Below are 18,890 nucleotides of genomic sequence, written 5' to 3'. Positions count from 1 at the left end.
CCCCACTTTACAAGGACTTCATGGTTAAATTACACAACAAAGTTGCTATTTTATGTAGAATTTCTTTCTCCACCTATCTCAGTAAGCTTAGTAGATTTTGGCCTGACCTGATTCTTCAGATGAACATGTAACTTGTAAGAAACTTGGCATTTGGAAGAACAATAGAGAAGAGGGGATATTTATTCCCATGTATTATTCAAAGCAGAAAAGAGCAATTGCAGCCAAACACTTCTGTGCTCTAACTCATTGCCACGTTCAAATATTTTTAGAAGCAAAGTGGGTGTAAAATATTTTGATAGCAGAGTACTCCCTACCTCTTCTGTGCTGCCACACTATGAGAATTAGGTCTGGCTGATGATCTGGCTGCTTCTTCCTGAGGCGTGGTGGGAAAGGAAGGAATTAAAGAGGCAAAAAGCAGGCTGTGGATATACCACTCCTGCATAGTTACACAAATAGTCTTTTACACTCCTGTTATAGGAGAACTTTGGACTGGAAAAACCTGAAATACAAATAATGGCGGGTCCTAGGAGGAAAGTTCTGGCTTCAGAACAAGTCAGCTTACACCTCTCATGGGGATGATGTTGTACAGACACATGTTTGTGTGAGTGGATGTGTGTAACACATGTAGGTCTGCTTTGCACTTCTGAACTTCCGCATTTGTAAGTCACTCAAGGCAATTCTCTGCAGTTACCAGATATCCCCAGGAGCGCGTAGCTGCACCAGAAAGGGGTTGGAAACCTCACTGTTGTGTTCAAGCGTGGGATGAAAACACAACTGGTCATGCCTGAAAAAGGGAGAGGGTAAAATTCTCTGGTACTGTATTTTTCTGTAGCACATTAGATGAGTATCATTATTTTTTGCCTGAATATGCTAAATGGTAGTATCTTGTTTAGTCTGAAGCATCTTTTTTCCCCATACCCTTTTTATGTCCTTTCTTGAACTAGCACAAGATTTTTCAAAAGGCTGAATTGGATTTGTGACACCAGTAGTGATGTCAGACTTGGTTATTTTCGGAAATAAGGTATTTAAGTTTGAAGATGCTCTTGTGCTGAGTACTCTGGGAACTTGGGTATCATTTGTCTAAATCAATGAAGACGTGCATATTTTGTTACTAAAAATGTTTGAGCTGCAGGAAACTAAGCAAGGAAAGCTGTCTTACAGATAAGCTTATAAAAATCCTGGATGCAAAAGCATATTTTGGGGGGTTGTAAAATTGCCAGAAACCTGAGACTGGCAAATATTGTGCTGCCTAATGGTGTTGGAAGAAGGGCATAGAGCTGAAGAACCCCTTTTCCTTGGCACTCCTGCAGTCTCCTTGTGCTTTGCTTAAGCTTTGGAGTATACCAATATTGTCATTCTCTCTGACAGATTATGTTTAAATGAGCCAAGATCTGCAGAAGTGATAACAGATACGGCTGGGAAAAAAAAAAAAAAAGAGAAAAAAAAAACAGTACAAGTTTTGCATGTATAAGGTTTGACAAAACGAGCAGGTAAAAGCTAGCCTTTCTTTCTCCATCTGTCAGTCAGCATAACAAAGGATCCAGCAAAACTCCCCATTTAATCAAGTTTCCGAGTCTATTAGATTTTTTTAAGATAGTCTGAAAATGGAAACTAGATTAAATATGTACATAAGAGCCTGGGATATCTCTGTTCTGATCTCGGTGGGCTGTAGTAGTGTTGTACCAGAGCTACCTTCAGATTACATGGCAGGTGTAGGCATTTTATATATATGTTCCAACTTCAGGAAGGATATTTAGGCATATTTTGTGCATTATTGTTATTGTTTTGTGGGTATAGAATAATGACTTGGGAAGGAGGTTAAAATAAACTTTGCCTTGAAGTTTTTTGATTTGAGATGTCTTGAATGCACTTGTGTGCATTGTTTATCTAAGCTGTGGTACTATCTCTGTCGGCCAGGAGTGCTTGTAGCAGGAAGCCTGGGTTCCGATAGTATTTTGGTTGTCATAGAAAAGGGAGAAAATGTGTGAGAGTCCCTTTGAATAAGGTACATCCAAGGAGGAACCAAGCCTAACAAATGCAGAGGAACGCGTATAAGCAGCAGTGGCATTGTACTCTGGGGCTCAGTTGTATATGGCTTGTGGCGAGAGATTGGATTTTGCTATTGTTTTTGTTGCTTTGCAAGTCAGTTTTGGCTCAATGAAAATTAAAAGGAGGGTATAATGAGTGGGAGAACAAAGCATTCGCTAATCAGTACCATACCGCTTTCCACTCTACAGATGTTCATGAAAATACCTATGGTACAAAATCAGAAAGAGCCTGCCTTTTTTATTTTTATTTTTTATTTTTCTTCTTTTTCCTTTAAGAGCTTAATTAAGGCAAGGGAAGAAAAAACATGAAACGAGAAATAATTCAAAAAAAAATCCTATTAAGATCTCTGATTGAAGAGAGTAAAGGAGGTAACATCTTCTCCCTCTCCCCACCTACACAAATTTCTCTGTGGTAGTCTTTTTATGTAAGGCTAATATGAAAGAAGAAAGAATTTTTGTTTCTGTTTATAACTAACAGTTAGCTGTCATAGTTAGTCAATACAAACATCCCCTAATCCATCTAGTCCCTATATATGGGGAGAATTGAGTTTTCAATCTTTTCATATAGTCAAAAACAGCTAAAGCAATTGGATTTTGTGATGGCAGAAGATTGAATTTCTTATCAGGATCAGAAAAGATAGATTTCCTGCCATCCAGAGTGATGTAGAACCTATCATGTCCTGTTTTATAGATTATGATTATTTTAAAGGCTTATAAGGTCTTCCTCTCTGTTTATTTCTACACGTTATCTGAAAACAGAAGGATTATGCATCTCTGTATGGAGTTCCCCATTTGAATAACTAACTCCCTGGCACTGCTGCCAATTTGATATGTAAAGTGCTTTTTCCCTATTATTAAGTGAAGAGCAAGCAAAGTAATTCACTTAAAACTTTACTGCAAAATTAGGTGTAATTCCCCAAAGTATTGTCTTAAAAAGTGAACTGACATGCATGACTCATTCAGGTAATTTAGAGGTTACTGTGGGGGTTTTCTTTTTCCCACGGCAACTTCTCTGAATCCCTCATTATTCACTTGCTGTTTTAAGGCTGCAAAGGAAGTTAACACTTGGCATTAAAAAAAAAAAATCTCTTTGCTATGGGTACACATGCTTTTAATTGGTACTTTTTTCTAGCCACGAAACTCCTGAATTACTTTCAGCATCAGTTTCCTCTGTAGGACTCAGATCAGCTGGAGGTGGAGATGTTGGCATAGAAAGCAAGTACAGCAATATTTTGTGAGGTGGGGGTAGAACTTCAAAGCCTGATATATGGACTTCTTAATTAGTTTTCTCTTTGAATTGGAAACCAATGAGACTGTCTCAGTGGTTACATGGAAGTAAATTTGATTGAGTAACATGTTGTTGAATCTTGCTCATTCTCAGCAGCCTCAGTCTGTCGTGGAACCCTTCATGTGAATGGTGCCCACAGGGTAGGTGGCTCTGGGCAGTGTGCCGGGTCACTCACTCTCCAGGGACTCCTCCTTCCCCTGTTGTGGGTGGAAATCCCAAGGCGTGCTGCTGCTCTGTGCCTGAGGTCTTGGAGCAAATAATCAGAGACGGAGTGGAATAAAAACCTCCAGGCGTGTGTTTCGATACCTAAATCATTTCTTCTGCAGGATGCTGAGAAAAAGGTTGCTCCTTCCATTAGGTAGCAAACTGATTTCTGGCCCTCTGGCCTTCCTACTCTTATAGCCTTGCTTGTAACCTACCTTCAGCATTTGCACTCTGCTATACCCATCACTTCAGCCCTCTTCCCTGCCTGCTTGTCCTCTGCATCACCCCATTACCTCTGCTGCTCACCAACCTTAGCAGTGCAAGACGGTGCCTTTGGGATCCTCTGCCTTGCTTTGAATCCCTGTGCCAGCTCACTTCTCTGCCATCTCAAGGAGAAGTATCCTTTTCAGCCTAGCCCTTCATAACCTCTGTGCTTGCCTCTATTGTACTTCTCCCTCTCTTTATGCGCTCAGTGATGCAAACCTTTCTTGCAGCTTGCTTGAATTGTCATATATACACCATCTTGTCTCTTAAATCTCTATTCTGTAACTATTCAAATCCCTCCTGATGAGCTACTCTCCTGGATACTTTTCATGCCGAAGAAACTCAGAGAGAATCTGGAGACAAAATTTTTGTTGTCTCTTTTTAATGTCTTGAGTGTGTTATCTTTTTAGGGCCATATATATATAGATAGATATAGTTCTTTTTTCTACCCTGTTCTTTTTGTCTCTGTTTGTGACTTTGTTTAACATTTTTTAGCTCCTGGCCTCTGCTTGTCTTTGACATCCTTCCTTCCTTTGGAAGCAGCAACTCCTTCCAGTCAATTTACACTGAGAATAAAGCTGCCTTCTGTGCCTTCTTGAAAAGATAAAGATTTGGCAGTTGCCAGTCAGTACTAATTTGTAGTTCAAGGGTGAAGGATATCCCATAAGTACATCTAAACTTCCTTTTTTTCCTCCAAGGACTGTGGTGAGAAGAAACGTGTTATAACTCGGGCTCAAGCTAAAAACATTAAGTGCTTGCAGGAAATATTTGTAAATACCCCTCATTTCCAGTCTGCTTTGAAACTCCAACTCATAAGGAACCTGAAACACCCGATTTACTAATCTTTCTGGCCTTTGTCTCCAAATAATTTGAACTCCCCTAGCCTGGTTTCTTTGAAAATTGAGTTCTTAATGCTCCCTGTGGAACCTTTTACTTGATGTTTCATCTTGACATTGTGTGTTTGTTTCTTTTATTATTTAATTTTTTTATTTTTCCTGCCTTCTGTATTCTTAAAAGACCAAAAGCTTCTTTGTTGTTGTTTATTATTATTATTTTAAATAATTAATCCCTATTAATAATAATGATGTGACAGTGTGTGATTATCTCAGCATTTGCTTTCTGTCTACACACACATATTTATTTATTTATTTTAAATTGGATAAGGTTTACCAGCATCAGCATACATAGCAGGAAAACAAGTCAAGCAGCTTGACTGCTTGCTGTCTGTCCCCACAGTGCTATTGCTACAGCAGTGGTTCCTTGGTTACATGGCACCAGGGCATCACGTCACTCTGCAGTTGCTTGTCCTATGGGAACCAAAGGTCATTGCCATTAAATAAACCCGGTGAGCTGAAATTCTTAAAGACATTGAAGTGTTTTGTTGTCACTGGAGAAAAATGGCTGAACATGGCAGAGTTGAGGAGTAAATGAGATCTTTCTTGCACAGTCAGGTATATCATTTTATTTGATTTAGCACATGCTTTTTACAAATAAACCATGTTTTCCCATATCTGTTGAGCACTTGAAAGATCCTGACCAATTCCTGTATATTCAAGATTTCTTTTCAGCAATCTGGACACCATTATTAGATGCACTACAGGAATGTCTCAGCAAGGATATATCATAATGAAATATTTTTTTAGTTTGATATTCTGCTGTGAACTCACTCAAGGATTCCATTTGCTTCCATTTCCTTTGTCTTAGCATCTTATTTGTACTTGACTGTTCATTCTCTTACTGTTTTTGATTCTTAAGCTTTCCTGTGATATATATGCTTGGTTCCTGATAGCAGTTTGCATTGAACTGTATTCCACATCACTCTTTACCAAAGCTGGAAAAACTGCAGTATGAGAGTTCGTGGGAAATAACTGCCTACTTCACCTACAAAGCTTTCATCCACTGCGTTTCTAACTTTTTCCATAAGATTCATAAAGATAATGAAAGTACTCTCTCAAGAATAGATCCGAGAGGGACCTTCTTTAGAATAACCCTGATTCAATTCTGCTTACACAGTTTCAATTTCTGTGTTTGTTTTTGTTTTGTTTTTGTTAATCAGTTAGCTGTTTATTTTTAGCTGTTTATTAATAAATGGGATATTAACTTTGTCAGCATTTTTTCAGCTAAAATTATTATTGTTAAGACAATTTATGTACACATTAAGAAATCTATTTACTCAATAAACACTAATTCTGAATCAGAAAAGCACTGAAATTAAAGCTGAATAGATACACTTTACTGATTAAAACAACCTTTGGGAGCAAAGTGATTTTCTTCATAGCTTATTTATTCCAAGATAAGAACACTGAAATTTCCACTGATTGAGTCTGAAGGTAAAAGTAAATTAGTGTCCTACTCTGAATTTGCTTAGCTTGGAATCCAGCTTCATTCATGGCTTTAATTGCATGAATATTAATTAAATGAAATAATGTTGTCCAGAATATTCTCCTGTTTAGGTTACTAACTCAGCAAAATAATTTAGTCAACCAAAGCTTTTTTTTTTTTAATTTTAGAATGAAAAAAAAAAACACTCTAAATATATATATATTTATATTTGTACTAAATGCATCACCAACTGTCTGCCTAGGTAGGAAGGATGGGGCATTTCTGTCTGGAGACATCTCTTAATGTAAATCATAGGTGTAAAATGTGTTTAGCCTTCTGTTTATAGAATCTTCTCCGCTGTGGGTAGAAAAAAAAAATATTCGTAGTAAAAACTAAATTAGGACACCTTCAGCTTAGTTTGTATATGGAAGTGTTTTGTTTCATCTGCATCTTCTGGATGTTGGAGATGTTTTTTAATATTTTTTTTTTGAAATCTGTAAAGAAGCATGGTTTGTTTTAAAATTCTAATAAATAAATATTTAAGTTGAAGATAAACAATAAAATAGTGATTGAAACTGTTCTTCCACTTGATTTTTTTGATGTTTTCTTCAGCTCCAGGTGATTTATTTTTTATTTTTTCCTGTTTAATGGCAGAGGCTTATAGCTGAATGGAAAAAGTCATACAGGCAAATTGATCTGATGCCTTTCAAGCTTTCAGTGGAACTGCTTCTTCTGACATACCTGCCTAATAGCCTGGGGAGACTCTGATGAAAATTCATCTTACAAGAAGCATATCCACTTGGGTAGTTTGTATGTGTTATGGAGTATTCTCTTTCTCTCTGTTTTTCTCTCTCTTTCTCTATCTTTTTTTTTTTTTTTTTTTTTTCCCTGATTTTGCGATGGCCTGGATGAATCAAAAGCAGGCAGGATTGAGAATTGAGAGGCAACTGTTGAGAGCTGTTCGATTTTGCTGATAGCAGAGCCATCGGGCTCTACTCTGTATGTCCTACTTATGGCCCCAGAATTTGATTCAGGGTATTGATTGGGGATCAATTTCATTATGTGTCAGTAATAATATAACTTAAATGTTTTCTTGAAAAATAGGGAGTCTGCTATCTGACTGACCTGTCTTACTGGGTAAGAATCCAAATGTATTCTGTTTTAAATGAAGAGTGTAATGCTTTGATATAGGATCATTACAAGACAAGTAAAAATAAGAGTGTTATCAAGAAAATAGAATAGATCAGTCTGTCTTAATCTTTCAAGAAAAAGTTGCCAGTTAAAAAAATAAAAGAAAGCAATTATCAGACATACTTTCTCCCTATGCATATACTCATAGACACTGGTTGAAATAGGCTATTGGGCTGTTCTTATGCTTTGAAAATAAAATACAGAACCCTTCACCTATTTCATGCATTAGAGTATCTATCCAGTCATTAAATTGTAGCAAAACAATAAGAACAGGTGAACTTGTGATCATATTGTAAGCTGAAACCTTTTAATCAGTTTAGTTGGGGAATACAAGTTTCATAAATAAAAGCATTAATACATTTTTGTCTGGAAAAATCAGCAGTGGCAAATAGGTGAATTTATAATTTTGTGAAAGCTACAGTAAACAGAACTAACTTTTGAGTGAACCGTATTGGGCTACGATAACCAGGTTTGTGACAAACAGGCGTTAGTGTTATGTTCTCTTAAAATGTTATTGCAGCACAGCTGATGGAGAGATCCATACAGTCAACTAATCTTTATTCATGTTTTTGTGCTCAGCACAATCTGTTTCAGAAAAGGTCATCTTTATCTATTTTGAAATGATTGAAATTCAATTAAATATGATGTTATAATCAGAAGAACAACAAAATGTACGTTCTTCATTCTGGAATCCTATCCCATTTCTAAAAAACAGCATAGTTTACAGCAGAAATAATGGAACTAATGATATTATTTCCCATTTTAATTACAATTCTTGATATGTGATAATTCAAGAGGTTTTCCTTCTGAAACTTGCACAACAAATGTGAGGTGATGGGGATCAGAGCATATAAAGGCAGTTGGACTAGTCCTCATGAGCAGTAGGGCTGAGCTGCCTTGGCATATAAGCAAACTTTTTCACCTCACTTATTTCTTACTGCTTTTACGGTAAAACAAAAGAGTTGTAAGCAAACCAAAGCAGTTCACCTAGGAAAGTGTCTTCGTAATGAAACCCTCATGAAAGAAGTAGTTCAGAGCAGGTTTATATTTCTTCTTGCTTAATCTCAACGAATATTTTAGAAAGAAAAGAAAGAGATGCTTTCTCACAGAGAAACTGTGAGCATCCAGGCATTTTTGAAGAACCAGATAGGTAATTTCAAGATCAGAGATGAAATTTCTATCTAATGGAAGAAATACTTTTGCATATTTTGCTGACATTTTAATATTAATTAGGCACACATGATTCTGTTTAGACATTCTCAGAAAGCAGAAACTGCTAAGTTTTTATTAATTGGAGCACTCTGAGAAATAGACATAAGTCAAGGTCAACACTGCTTCTGGCAAAATACTGCAAAGTATTTCTGAATATTCAAAAGCACATATTAATTTCACTCATATTTGTGACCTGTGTGGCTTTTCTTTGTAAATCACGTTAAATTATCCAATGCAAGATTTGGTGTTTAAAGGTCTATTTAGACCAATTGGAGTAGACGTCAAATTAATGTTTGCATATAATAATGCATTACTTTATTCTGAGGATCAGGAATGGAAATAACATAGGATTAATTTATATCTGTAGATATTCAAGATGGTAGGAGAGAAGAGAAAGTTCTGGTCTTTGGAAAAATTAGTAATAATTTTTATAACAATAATGATTTTGATAAGCTGGTTTAAATGGTACCTATAACTTTTTACTTTGTCTTAATTTTTATTACTGAACAAATAACAGAAAGCTAGCCACAGCTGAAGAAAGACTGTAGAGATGGCTACCAAATATTGCAGAACTTCAGACCTTTGCGCCTAGTATTCATTTTCCTGCCTGGGGGCTCTATTTCATTGCTCAGCATTCTTATTTTAAGCATGACTTATGATGACAAAGTGAAACTAGTTCTAGAGGAAGACAATTGTTGTTAATATTGAAAAGCTACAAACTCATGCTGAAAGATTTCTTGTCATGTTTACAAATAAGACTTTCCCTGGAATTTAATAACTTTGAAACTACCCTATGAGAAAGAATATTGTCTTGTTTACCAAGGACATATACAATTTTTCAATCTATTATCTGAATTCAGGAAAAGAGGTGGAAGAAGCAACAGACATGTAAAAACAGTATCCTTGCACTGTCTTGTTTTTAAAGCAACAATAATAATATTGACTACTACCAATAATACTGACTACTGCCCGCTACTGGTCTTTCAAGCTGGTAATGACGAGGTAGCAACAAGAAGTCCAAGAGCGATTAAAAGGGACTTTTAGGGCTTTGGGGTGACTACTTAAAGGATCAGGGGCACAGGTTGTGTTTGCCTCTGTCCTTCCAATAGGGGGGATCGATGCTGACAAACAGACTCATCACATTAACACGTGGCTTTGGGACTGGTGCAACCAGCAGAATTTTGGGTTTTTCGATCATGGGAAGGTCTAAATGACACTGGGCCTGCTGGCACCAGATGGGATGCACCTCTCTCAGAAAGGGGTGAGGATTTTTTCTCAGGAGTTGGCAGGGCTGATAGATAGGGCTTTAAACTAGAGTCAAAGGGAGAAGGGGATAAAACCAGGCATGCCGGTGATGAGGTAAGGGATGGTGTGCTAGAATCAGAGGGACTGTGTGCTAGTGAGGCCCTTCGGTCGGCTACGCAAGGTGCTGCGTGTAGGGAGGCGCATTTGAAGCGTTTCTACACAAATGCGCACAGTATGAAGAATAAAATGGGTGAGCTGGAAGTCTTGGCCCAGTCCCACAGCTACGACATCATCAGCATAAGTGAAACCTGGTGGGATGAGTCCTGTGGCTGGTGTGTTGCAATAGATGGTTACAGGCTCTTCAAGAGGGACAGGCAGGGTAGGCGAGGTGGCTATGTATGTGAAGCATGGGCTGGACTGTGTGGAACTTAAAGTTGGTGACGGCAAAGTTGAGAGCATCTGGGTAAGGATTAAGGGACGAACAGATAAAGGGGATGTCGTTGTGGGAGTCTATTACAGACCACCTGGCCAGGACGACAACGCCAATGAATTATTTTTTGCAGAACTAAGAGATGCCTCGAGATCAACTCCCCTTGTCCTAATGGGGGATTTCAACTTGCCAGACGTTAACTGGGATCACCACACGGCTGACACGAGCAAGTCCAGGAGGTTCGTAAAGCACCCAGATGATAACTTCTTGGTGCAGGTGCTAAGAGAACCAACTAGGAAAGGTGCCCTCCTAGATCTGTTGCTGGAGAACAGAGAGGGTCTTGTGGGAGACCTGGCAACTGGCGGCCGTCTCGGTCATAGTGACCATGAAGTGGTTGAGTTTAGAATTTATGGTGACAGAAGGAAAACTGTCACCAAAACTTCAGCCCTGGATATGGGGAAAGCAGACTTCAGGCTGCTCAGGGAACTAGTCAGCAAGGTCTCCTGGGAAACTGCTTTTGAAGGCATCGGTGTCCCTCAGTGCTGGTCAATCTTTAAGCACTGCCTCCTAAAAGCACAAGATCGGGTGATTCCAAAATATCGGAAGTCAGGCAAGTGGGGCAGAAGGCCGGCCTGGCTGACCAGGGATCTTCTACTGGAGCTTAGGCAAAAAAAAAAGTGTACGGCTGCTGGAAGGAGGGTCAGGCGACGAGGAAGGAATACAAGGATGCTGTTCGTGTTTGTAGGGAGAAAATTCGTGTGGCCAAAGCCCAACTAGAGTTGAAGCTGGCCATGTCTGTGGGAGACAATAAAAAAGGTTTTTTTAGATATGTGAACCGAAAAAGGAGAACCAAAGAAAACATAGGTCCTCTACTAGATGGGGAGGGTCTCCTCACAGACAATGACATAGGCAAAGCAGAGACATTTAACGCCTTCTTCGCCTCTGTCTTCAACACTGATGATGTGCTTCGGGACCCTGGGTATCCTGAGCTGGAGGACCATGACGGTGGGAATGACGAACTCCCAACCAACCCTGAACGTGTGCGGGAATTGCTGCTCCACCTGGATCCATACAAGTCCATGGGTCTGGATGGGATTCATCCCAGGGTGCTTAAAGATCTGGCTGACGTCATCGCGGGGCCTCTCTCAATTATTTTTCAACAATCTTGGGAATCTGGAGAGGTCCCATTGGACTGGAAGCTGGCAAATGTTGTGCCAATTTTCAAGAAGGGTAAGAAAGAAGACCCTAGCAATTACAGGCCTGTCAGTCTCACGTCAGTGCCTGGTAAAATTATGGAGAGGATGATCCTTGAAGTTATTGAAGTGCACCTGGGGCACAATACAGTCATTGGTCCCAGCCAACATGGGTTCATGAGGGGTAGGTCCAGCCTAACAAATTTGATTTCTTTTTATGATAAGATCACCCATCTAGTTGATCAAGGGAAACCAGCTGATGTGATCTTTTTGGACTTCAGCAAAGCTTTTGACATGGTTTCCTATAGGATCCTACTGGACAAAATGTCCAGCATACAGCTAAACAAAAACATCATACAATGGGTGAGCAATTGGCTGACGGGCAGGACTCAAAGGGTTGTGGTAAATGGGGCCACATCTGGCTGGCAGATGGTCACCAGTGGGGTCCCTCAAGGCTCCATTTTAGGGCCAGTCCTCTTCAATGTTTTTATAAATGATTTGGATGTAGGACTAGAAGGTGTTTTGAGCAAATTTGCCGATGACACCAAACTTGGAGGAGTTGTGGACTCGGATGAGGGTGGAAAGGCCTTGCAGAGAGATCTGGACAGATTGGAGAGCTGGGCGATCACCAACCGCATGAGGTTTAATAAAAGCAAGTGCTGGGTCCTGCACCTGGGATGGGGCAACCCTGGCTATACGTACAGACTGGGCGACGAGACGCTGGAGAGCAGCCCCGCAGAAAGGGATCTGGGGGTTGTGGTTGACAGCAAGTTGAATATGAGCCAGCAGTGTGCCCTGGCAGCCAGGAGGGCCAACCGTATCCTGGGGTGTATCAAGCACAGCATTGCTAGTTGATCGAGGGAAGTGATTGTCCCGCTCTACTCTGTGCTGGTGCGGCCTCACCTCGAGTACTGTGTGCAGTTCTGGGCACCACAGTACAAAAAGGACGTGAAACTGTTGGAGAGTGTCCAGTGGAGGGCGATGAAGATGGTGAAGGGCCTAGAGGGGAAGACATATGAGGAGCAGCTGAGGTCACTGGGCCTGTTCAGCCTGGAGAAGAGGAGGCTGAGGGGGGACCTCATCGCAGTCTACAGCTTCCTCATGAGGGGGAGTGGAGAGACAGGTGACCTATTCTCCATTATCACCAGTGATAGGACCCATGGGAATGATGTTAAGCTGAGGCAGGGGAAGTTTAGGCTAGACATCAGGAAGAGGTTCTTCACCGAGAGGGTGGTTGCACACTGGAACAGGCTCCCCAGTGAAGTAGTCACTGCACCAAGCCTGTCTGAATTTAAGAAGTGTTTGGACTGTGCACTTAGTCACATGGTCTAAACTTTTGGACAGACCTGTGGGGTGCCAGGAGTTGGACTTGATGTTCCTTATGGATCCCTTCCAACTCGGGATATTCTATGATTCTATGAATAATAATAATAATAAAAAAGATTACTGTCTGGAACAAGGCAGCAGTACCAAACTGCTTTTTGATGTCCAGTCCCATTATAAAGACAAAGCGGCAGCTATGCAATTGTCAAATTTTTGTAGTTCAGAGATGGTGAAGAAATTCAAGTGATGTTCAGTGAGGAAGATGAATAATATTCAATATTTTCTTTTGTTCTTTTGTCATTGAACTGTTCCACTGTTCTTTTACAAGAAACCATTTGTTGTAAACAAATGGAGTTACACTGCTTAAAATGAAACAAAACAAAACCCTGGACTACACAGCGAAAAGAAACAGAATGAAAAAGAAGATAAAACTCCAAAGCTATGGCACGGAAGACTTTTAATCTTGAATAACTCCTGTAAACTTTATACAGAATAATTCAAATATGGGGTTTTGAAATGAAAGTGTTTGATGGATAAATTGGAGAGAAAGGGACCACCTAGATGATAAAGAAATACTTATAACTGCTTTCTCAAATTTGACATTAGTATATTGATAGCAAGTATTTGGGAGCTACTGTTTATAAATAGTCTGAAAAATGTGTTGAAATTGGTTGGCATCTTTAGAGAGAGATTTATATTTACGTAATCTCTCTCAGACATGTAAGACGTGAATTCAGTGTAAACTTTAATTTTCTCTGCATCTCTTACATTCATCCATCCAAAGAAAACAGGCTCCCCACCCACCTCAGATGGCTGCTCTGAAATGTGAAAGACCCTTTTGTGCACCTCAGACGTGTGACTGTTTGTGCTCCTCTGACCACTGGGCGAACCACTCATGTTCCCTGGGTCCCTCCCTGGGGCACCCGTGGCAAGAGCCGGGCAGAGGCAGGGAGCCTTCCTGCTCGGTGCCGAGCAGGAGAGCGGTAGCAGAGCAGGGAAATAAGATGTAGCTGCCTTCGCTCACAGATCTCTGTGATGTTTGAAGCATCAGTGCCCGCATGGGAACATTAGAGACTGATGTGACTGCCAGTTAAAGTAATTTGCTGATTTGCAGGCAAGCATTCAAGTAATGGGTCAGTCTGACAGGTCTGAAATTCAACAGATTTAAAAGGTTTTCTATTGTATACCCACTCCTGTCCATAAGGGCTTCCATACTCACTCATCTATTTCCAATTTACTTCTTCAAGCTTCTACTGAAAGCAGCATAGATTTTTATTATGAATGAAGAGTTCAGAGGGTTGAGAACAGCCTTTGAAATGTTTCTTCCTATATTAACTTAATAGACAATATTTCTAACTGTAGTTCCTGAAAAAGAACATTGCATATTTGATTAGAGGGAATTGCAAAACACTTTCCATGATATATTGCTTCAAAAAAAGCCGATTAAGGTGGAGTGGAACCAGTGGGATAAATTTCTGACTTTGCCTGAAACAGGTGGATAAAAAATTGGGGATGGAGGCAGAAACATGGAAGGATCTGACATCTGAGTGCCGGTCCTTGGCCCATTTGCTGTAGAGGAGATGGGAGCAGGTTTTTTTTTTTTTGACTTTTACTTCCTAATTTTGGGATCCCCAAGGCACGCTTCAGGCTACCCAGGGGAGGATTGGTGCCTCCCAGCCACCTTGTCGCAGCTGGTGAAAGGGGTTTGTGTCCTCTTGGCTGGCTGACCGGCGTGGAAGCCATTGCTGGGCGGAGTGGGCAGCCCCTTAATTCATCACATCTTTACCAGAGTGTGAGCCTTTTGTTTTCAGAGACATGCTAATGGTAACAATCTGCCATTTTTCATTATGATACATGAAAACCCTCTGCCTGTAGAGCTGGTCTGAAGAGTGAATCTCTGAAGGAAAGCATCAGTTCAGGGCTTCACATTTATTCTCCCTCACCAATTCCCAGACAAAACCTATTGAATTACTGTAAAAAATATGTCATTGTCTTTTAACGATGAGCTTCACCTGTGTGGGACTCAACCCCCAGACTTGTGGCTTTATGGATGAACAGTGAGAATAAGGACTCTAACAGAAGCATCGGTAGTTCGGATAATATTGTTAGAAATAAAGGAGGCTTTGTTGCAATGGGCTGCTTCAAGGACTGGAGAAAATTGTTCTGCTGTACTTTGCACTGATGGTTTGCCCTCTTATTAGCTTTGTCATTTCACCTTGATTTGTTTCTGAGTTTCTGTCTAAAGTTAAAATCAATAGACTTCTCTTTTTAGCTTTCAAAACATCATAAATAAAATTCACTTCTTAGAATAGATGCCCTGTTTTTTCTGAAATAACACCATAACTGTGGGGGGGGGGGGGGGGGGGGGCGTGGTGGCTGCGATGCTAGTAGCAGTTTAAAGTTCAAGTATCCATACTCAGTCTTCTTTTCTCTCATTCAATGTTTGTTTACAAAGCCTTGCTTTACAGTCTAAACACTTAATCTTCGTGGGGTTTGGTGGTTTCTTTTTCCTCTCTCAGTTCATCATATTACTTGTCCAGACATAATTTGAGTAATCTAACATTCATCACATCCTGCTCTCAGTACAGAGTAGCAGTCTACAGTCATAATATGAATAAAAAATGTGTTGTTTGTCAGTAGCAGGTATTTCTGCATCAACTAAGCATTTTAATCTCCATCCTGCTAGTAAACTGATTTGACCCAAAGTGGCACCAGCTCTGTGTTTAACATGGTACAGGGTTACAGATACTGCTCACAGGGCGCAGTTTAAAATCCAGGTTTTCAGTACAAGGAGGGCTGGATTCCTCTTGCAGTGGCTACACGTGTATTGACTTAAATAACTACTCAGATTTTGTGAATAGCTGGGGATCTGTTAGATCTCACTCAGAACTGCTGTCTCACATATGGAAAAAACCCGTGCAAGTAAATTTCCTCAGGCATTAAATCCATGCAAGACAAAAAACATTGAAGGGTCTTATTGAGCCAGGCTGGTTTGCATAGCAAAATATATATGTATATATATATACAATATATATAGTGTGTGTGTTTATATATATACATATATAAATATAATGTGAAAGGCCGGAGGAGAAGTCTCTGTTCAAGGAGCCAAGTGGTGTGGTGGGACCGTGTGGTGACCACAAGCAGCAATAGCATTTTCTGGAGATGGGCAGCCACCGGGCTGGTTAGAGCCTGAGAAAAGTCTGGGTCTTGTGCTGTGGAAAAAAACATTCCTTGGCTCTTCATTCTATTTTTTCCATTATATCTTATGTTTTTCTGATGCAGTCACATACATGGACAAAGAAAAAGACAGACTTCCTTCCCTTCCAGAATGTAATAAGCAGAAGTCTGCAATTTTTAGGCATTCCTATCTCTCAAGCTTATCCTGAAATAAAAGACAATGTAAGTATGAATCTGAGTAGCTGCTCTGGGGAGATCCCATGGCTGATACCAGTATAATTTAGCACATCAGTGAGTTTGCTGGAAACACATACCCAGCAGGCAGGGGCAGAATTGTGCTTGTGGTTTTCTTTTTTGTTTGTTTTCTTTTTCATTTCCACTTCCCCTCTGTCCTTCCCTCTTCTCTTGGTATTTCTCCTAGTTAAGAGGTTGTTTAATAAAGCCTTGCATTTTTAGTCTAAAAGCTCTTTGCTTCCTGTGGTAGATGACCGTAGGAGGATGTTTAAGCAGATCCTGTAAGCGTGGTTTAACTTGGACCATGCATGTGCTTTTGAAGTGAATCTCTCAGCTCTCCCCATCACTGTGCTATGGTTTGTGCAAGGCCTCAGGGTGGTCTTGGGGTGCAGAATTTGGACAGATGTAGATTTAGTCATCATGACAACTGGCAGTCTCGGTGGTTTGCTTGTTTGTTTGTTTTTCTCAGCGGTACATCCTTACGTGGAGGCACAGCCTCAGTATGTTTTGAGGTAGTGCAGATATTAAGCTTTTCTTAGCACTGCGCTATAGGGCTTTCGAAGTGTGAAGTGTGGTTTTGGTTGTATGACTAAGTCTGTGGCCTTTGGGTTAGGAGGTGCTATTTGTGAGGTTATTGTTGAAATGGGCAATAGCAATCTTTCTTTTGGTGGAAAACGGTACCAGGAAGAGCAATGCAGGCTGAACACTTGAGATGATGATGAAAAGCATCGTTAAATAACAATAATGAACAAAATTAGTATGTGCAGAATTTTTCCCTTGATTGGTTTTCTGACAAAATTCCTGCTTTTTTTCATGAAAATATTGTTTGACTGAATGAAATATAATTTTCTATTACATCAGCAACCTTATTTTGCTTACAGTCTTTTTTTATTATTTTTTTATTATTATTATTTTTTACCTCTCCTTTTCTGCTTTGAAGAGGTAACAATACCTCCTTTGCTCCTGAAACATCAGACTTGTTTTTTAGCTCACATTTCAGGTGCTCAGTCCTCTCACAAGCCTGGCTCACTGAAGAATATCATCTCTTAGCATGCAGTCATGGTCCCAGCTGACCAAAGGGAAATATTGTCCCACCAGAAAATATGGTGCATAGAAAAAACAGTCTGTACCAGATTACTTCTGTAATATATGCCTCTTGTAAGATGGAAAAAATGCCGGGCAATACTAGTATGAAAAAAAAATGCAAAGTTTCTGCCTAATTCAAGAAATGGAACATAAGCGTAAAGATTTTATACCAGTTGAAATGTAAAATAATCTCTTTTTAAAGGCAAAATTCTTGAGTTAGTGTTCCTGAAAAAATAACAATTGAACGTTTAAAAAAAAAATCTGTGTAAGAATTGTAAGAATTGATTGCAGCAGAGAAGCTTTGATTTATTTTTTCCTTTACTTGCTTTCTTTTTGTAGTGATTTTACAGGGTAAAACTGATTTAATGTACTTTATGCCACAAAAACCAATGACACCCCCCCATTATTATTAACAATATACAGAAGAAGAAACCTCATTAACTGATGTTCTTGAGACCACAGAGGACCAATCTGGCAGTTTTATTTACACTAAGTAAAAATAAGGAGTAGATAAATTCCTAAAAATAGTAAATGAAACCATTTGCTTATTTTAATTAAATAGTTAAGGAAGTGTAAAAGTCTTCTCTGAGGAGGTCTCCATCTACTTCACTTCAGAGAATCCTTCTTAAGTAAAATGAGACCTTAATTTGCAATGCAATGAGTTTAAATTAATCATCAGTCAACTATATTAGGCTTCAGATCCCTACTTGCTGATGCTTTGATCCACAGTAAATATTTAAATAGATGTTAACATAGAGGCTCATAGTCCACTCCTAAGAAAATTGTTATACTTAAGTAGCTCAACATATAATAATAGAGCTCAAATACATGGGCATTGTTTGTAAATAAAGGCTATTGCAGATTGTTGGATTTGAGGAATAAAAATGAAGATGTCTAGAAATGAGAAAAACATAAAAGCACAATTCCCCCCTATTATATTCCCTTTCTCCTTTGTATTGTCTCTAAACATCTCCAAAAGAGGAATTAACTTACTGCTGGAAATCTCTAATGCAACTGGAGCGGTTTCATCAAATACATTCATGTCACGTATAAAAATGGAGTTTATTGTATTTACCTTGTGCATTGTATTTACTGCTTGCATTCCTTTCAGTGCATTCACTGAGTCAAAATAATACTCTGCATCTTTGCTCTTCTATTAGCGAAGGGTGTCACTAAGCCACTACTTATATTCTTTACATTTACACAAGTGACCAATAAGACTACTCAAAGGCCCACAGAATATGTTAACAATCTTTGGCAGCAATTGGATAAACAGGTTTCCCCAATTCCCAAAGCATCCGGACCGTGCTCATGCGGCCTTTTTGTCACATCCTAGTGTTCTCTTTCTTAAATTGACAGATGGTAGCAAGAAGCCTTAGAGCATTTTGGTTTCTTCCATTTCAGGTAACAAAAGCAGTGAAATCTGGAAACAGGAGTTGACCTTTGCTGTGCAGAAGATATTGTGGAATAGGGTTGATGCTGATAGTCTGCTCTTATCTGGCCAGGCAGATTTATTTACAGATCTCACATTTCCAGGCTATTTGTAAAGGTCCAACTTGCTGCAATAGGTTGTGTGTGATTCTTCCCACATTTCACATTTTCTTTGCAAGTCCAGGCTTCCTGTGCTTTTTTCACAATTACTTTCAGAGTGAAGGAGTTATTATTGTGGA

This window comes from Anser cygnoides, chromosome 5 (assembly GCF_040182565.1).
Source record: "Anser cygnoides isolate HZ-2024a breed goose chromosome 5, Taihu_goose_T2T_genome, whole genome shotgun sequence".
Taxonomy (NCBI): Eukaryota; Metazoa; Chordata; class Aves; order Anseriformes; family Anatidae; genus Anser; species Anser cygnoides.
The sequence above is the reverse complement of the archived record's forward strand: the minus strand, read 5'-3'. Positions refer to the sequence as shown.